The sequence below is a fragment of the Arachis stenosperma genome, chromosome 4, assembly GCF_014773155.1.
Source record: "Arachis stenosperma cultivar V10309 chromosome 4, arast.V10309.gnm1.PFL2, whole genome shotgun sequence".
Taxonomy (NCBI): Eukaryota; Viridiplantae; Streptophyta; class Magnoliopsida; order Fabales; family Fabaceae; genus Arachis; species Arachis stenosperma.
Genome location: NC_080380.1, coordinates 114,743,536 through 114,748,645, shown reverse-complemented (window position 1 = coordinate 114,748,645; position 5,110 = coordinate 114,743,536). Strand labels below are relative to the sequence as shown.

The window sequence follows — 5,110 nt, the reverse complement described above, 5'->3', positions numbered from 1 at the left end:
GATATAAAGATAAGAAAAAGATTTTGAAAATATTTTGAAAAAGATTTTTGAATTTTTCGAAAAATAAAAAAATGGAAAAGATATGATTTTTGAAAAAGATTTTGAAAAGATAAGATTTTTTTAAAATTGAAATTTTGACTTGACTTGTTAGAAACAACTAATTTTAAAAATTTTTGACCAAGTCAACCCAAAATTTCGAAAATTTGGAGGGAAATAAGGAAAAGATATTTTTTTTTAATTTTTGAATTTTTTTAATTATGAGAGAGAAAACAACAAAAATACTTAATGCATAAAATTTTTTTAAATCAAAACAATGAATTCATACAAGAATGCTATGAATGTCAAGATGAACACCAAGAACACTTTGAAGATCATGATGAACATCAAGAACATATTTTTGAAAAATTTTTGATGCAAAGAAAATATGCAAGACACCAAACTTAGAAATTTTTAATGCTTGGAAAATATGAATGCAAAGATGCACATGAAAAACAAGAAAAGACACAAAACAAGAAAACATCAAGATCAAACAAGAAGACTTATCAAGAACAACTTGAAGATCATGAAGAACACTATGAATGCATGGAATTTTCGAAAAAATGCAAGGAAAATTTTTAAAGCATGCAATTGACACCAAACTTAAAAATTGACTCAAGACTCAAACAAGAAACACAAAATATTTTTGATTTTTATGATTTTCTAATTTTTTTTTGGATTTTTATTAATTTTTTTCGAAAATATTTTTGGAATAACGAAAAAGAAAAGAAAAATTTTGAAAAAGTTTTTGAAAAGAAAATTACCTAATCTGAGCAACAAGATGAACCGTCAGTTGTCCATACTCGAACAATCCCCGGCAACGGCGCCAAAAACTTGGTGGACGAAATTGTGATCCATGCTCTTTGTACTTGTATAGAATTTAATAATTGGCTCTATTTGAATTCACAACTCCGTTCAACTAACCAGCAAGTGTACTGGGTCGTCCAAGTAATAAACCTTACGTGAGTAAGGGTCGATCCCACAGAGATTGTTGGTATGAAGCAAGCTATGGTCACCATGCAAATCTCAGTTAGGCAGATTAAATTGGTTTATGGTTTTGAAAATTAATAATAAAATAGAAAATAAAATAAAATAGAAATACTTATGTAAATCAATAGTGGGAATTTCAGATAGGTGTATAGAGATGCTGTGTTCCTCTTGAAACTCTAGTTCACTACTCACTCTTCCTTCAATCCTTCTTACTCCTTTCCATGGCAAGTTGTATGTAGGGCATCACCATCATCAATGGCTACTTTTAATCCTCTCGGGAAAATGGTCCTATGCGCTGTCACTGCACGGCTAATCGTCTGGAGGCATCACCCTTGGTTGATAGCTACATCCCATCCTCTCAGTGAAAATGGTCCAAATGCTCTGTCACAGCACGGCTAATCATCTGTCGGTTCTCAATCAGGTTGGAATAGAATCCATTAATTCTTTTGCGTCTGTCACTAACGCCCAGCCTTCAGGAGTTTGAAGCTCGTCACAGTCATTCAATACCAGAATCCTACTCGGAATACCACAGACAAGGTTTGACTTTCCGGATTCCCAGGATCCTACTCGGAATACCACAGACAAGGTTAGACTTTCCGGATCCTCATGAATGCCGCCATCTATCTAGCTTATACCACGAAGATTCTGTTGGGGAATCTAAGAGATATGCGCCCGGCCTAAGGTAGAACGGAAGTGGTTGTCAATCACGCGCGTTCATATGTGAGAATGATGATGAGTGTCACGGATCATCACATTCATCAAAGTGTTGTGCAAAGAATATCTTGGAATAAGAATAAGAGAGAATTGAATAAAAAGTAAGAGTAATTGTATTGAAACTTGAGGTACAGCAGAGCTCCACACCCTCAATCTATGGTGTGCAGAAACTCCACCGTTGAAAATACATAAGTGAAAGGTTCAGGCATGGCCAAATGGCCAGCCCCCTGAATGTGATCAATAGTCTCCTAAGATGAAGAATAAAACAAAACTGAGACCAAAAGATCTCTAATACAATAGTAACTTATCCTATTTATACTAGACTAGCTACTAGGGTTTACATGAGTAAGTAATTGATGCACAAATCCACTTCCGGGGCCCACTTGGTGTATGCTTGGGCTGAGCTTGATCTATCCACGAGCTGAGGCTTCTCTTGGAGTTGAACTCCAAGTTATAACGTGTTTTGGGCGTTCAACTCCGGATCCTGACGTTTTTCTGGCGTTTAACTACAGACAGCAGCATGTACTTGGCGTTCAACGCCAAGTTACGTCATCAATTTCCGAATAAAGTATGGACTATTATATATTGCTGGAAAGCTCTGGATGTCTACTTTCCAACGCCGTTTAGAGCGCGCCAATTGGAGTTCTGTAGCTCCAGAAAATCCATTTCGAGTGCAGGGAGGTCAGATTCCAACAGCATCAGCAGTCCTTTTGTCAGCCTTTTTCAGAGTTTTGCTCAAGTCCCTCAATTTCAGCCAGAAATTACCTGAAATCACAGAAAAACACACAAACTCATAGTAAAGTCCAGAAATATGAATTTAACATAAGAACTAATGAAAACATCCCTAAAAGTAGCTTGAACTTACTAAAAACTTCCTAAAAACAATGCCAAAAAGCGTATAAATTATCCGCTCATCAGTTCTTATGAATGAATTCTAGTGTTTCAAGGTGATGTTCTTATCATCACCAAAGCTGATTGATTCTCATCAATTTAGCTCTTGAATGCAATGTCCTGCTGAAGCTTGGCTAGCCATGTCTAATTTCTTTAGACTAAAGCTTTAGACTAACATTGCATGATTCCTGGAATTCTCATTAAGAATTTTGATATCCTTATTTTCTTTTTCACTCAATTTAAAAAAAAACATTCCAAAAAAATTATAAAATCATAAAAACAAAAAATATTTTATGTTTCTTGTTTGAGTCTAGTGTCTAATTTTAAGTTTGGTGTCAATTGCATGTCTTTATTCTTCTAATTTTCGAAAATTACATGCATTATGTTCTTCATTGATCTTCAAGTTGTTCTTGATGATTTCCTTGCTCTGATCTTTAAATTCTTTTGTCTTGAGTATTTTGTTGTTTCTCATATGCATTCTCAAGTTGTTAGTGTCAATAGTATACAAACTTCTAAGTTTGGTGTCTTGCATGCATTGTTTATTTGATCTTAGTTTCATTTTGATTATTCCTCGTTATTAAAAATCCAAAAATTTTTTTAATTTATGTCTTTTCAAGTCAATAATACAGAGAATTAAAGATTCAGAACATACAGCAGAGAAATTACACAGAAAAAGCTGGGCATTCAAAATGCCCAGTGAAGAAGGAAAACTGGCATTTAAACGCCAGCCAGGGTGCCTGGCTGGGCGTTTAACGCCCAAAAGAGGTGAGTTTTGGGCGTTAAACGCCAGAATGGATACCATTCTGGGCGTTTAACGCCAGGATGGCACAAGAGGGAAGATTTTGTTTTTAATTCAAATTTTTTTCAAGTTTTCAAAATTTTCAAAATCAAATCTTTTTCAAATCATATCTTTTCAATCATATATTTTCAAAAATCAATTTCTTTCCATTTTCAAAAATACTTGCTAACAATTAATGATTTGATTCAACATTTCAATTATGTTGCCTTTTCTGTTGAGAAAGGTTTAATGTCTGAATCATATCTTTTAAATTTCTTGTTAGCCAAGTCATTAATTTTCAAAATCAAATCTTTTTAAATTGTTTTTCAAATCATATCTTCTCAATCATATCTTTTTAAAACCATAACTTTTCAATCATATCTTTTAATCACATCTTTTTCAAAATAGTTTTCAATCATATCTTTTTGATTTCTAATTTCAAAATCTTTTTCAAAAATCACTTAATTTCTTTCCCAATCTTAGTTTTCGAAAATCAATTACTTTTTTTTTCAAAATTTCTTTTAATTAATTCACTTTAATTTTCAAAAATTTCTTCCCCTCTTCTCACATCCTTCTATTTATGGACTAACACTCCTCCTCAATGCACAATTCGAACTCCATCCCTCATGATAAGTTCGAGTTCTTCTACCTCTCATTCTATTCTTCTTTTCCTCTGACATCTCAAGGAATCTCTATACTGTGACATAGAGGATTCCATATTTTCTTGTTCTCTTCTCTTTCATATGAGCAGGAGCAAAGATAAAAGCATTCTTGTTGAGGCTAACCCTGAACCTGAAAGGACCTTGAAGCGAAAGCTAAGAGAAGTTAAAGCACTACTCTCTGAAGAGGACCTAGCAGAAATCTTCAAACAAGAAGAAGACATGGCAGCCGAAAACAACAACAATGCCAACAATGCAAGGAAGGTGCTGGGTGACTTTACTGCACCTACTCCCGACTTCTATGGGAGAAGCATCTCTATCCCTGCCATTGGAGCAAACAACTTTGAGCTTAAGCCTCAATTAGTTTCTCTAATGCAACAGAATTGCAAGTTCCATGGACTTCCATTGGAAGATCCTCATTAGTTTTTAGCTAAATTCTTGCAAATCTGTGACACTGTCAAGACCAATGGGGTTGACCTTGAAGTCTACAGACTTATGCTATTCCCTTTTACTGTAAGAGACAGAGCTAGGATATGGTTGGACTCACAACCTAAAGAAAGCCTGAACTCTAGGAAAAAGCTAGTCAATGCCTTCTTGGCAAAGTTCCTTCCACCTCAAAAATTGAGTAAGCTTAGAGTGGAAGTCCAAACCTTCAGACAGAAGGAAGGTGAATCCCTCTATGAAGCTTGGGAAAGATATAAACAATTGATCAGAAAGTGTCCCTCTCACATGCTTTATGAATGGAGCATCATAGGTATCTTCTATGATGGTCTGTCTGAACTGTCCAAGATGTCATTAGACAGCTCTGTTGGAGGATCTCTTCATCTGAAGAAGACGCCTGCAGAAGCTCAAGAACTCATTGAAATAGTTGCAAATAACCAATTCATGTACACTTCTGAAAGAAATCCTGTGAACAATGGAATGCAAGCTGCACCAGGCAGTACTAAGGACGCTTCATCTGAAGAAGAAGCTTATAATCCTGAGAACCCTTCAATGGAAGAGGTGAATTACATGGGAGAATCCTATGAAAACACCTATAATC

General features: G+C 35.0%; 1 non-coding gene across 1 annotated transcript; it reads right to left on the bottom strand.

Moving 5' to 3' along the window:
* Positions 1-4,695: 4,695 nt before the first annotated feature.
* Positions 4,696-4,803, bottom strand: LOC130977176 (small nucleolar RNA R71). Its single transcript, XR_009084881.1, has one exon. It is a non-coding gene; the product is annotated as a small nucleolar RNA R71 (small nucleolar RNA).
* Between the last annotated feature and the right edge of the window lie 307 nt (positions 4,804-5,110).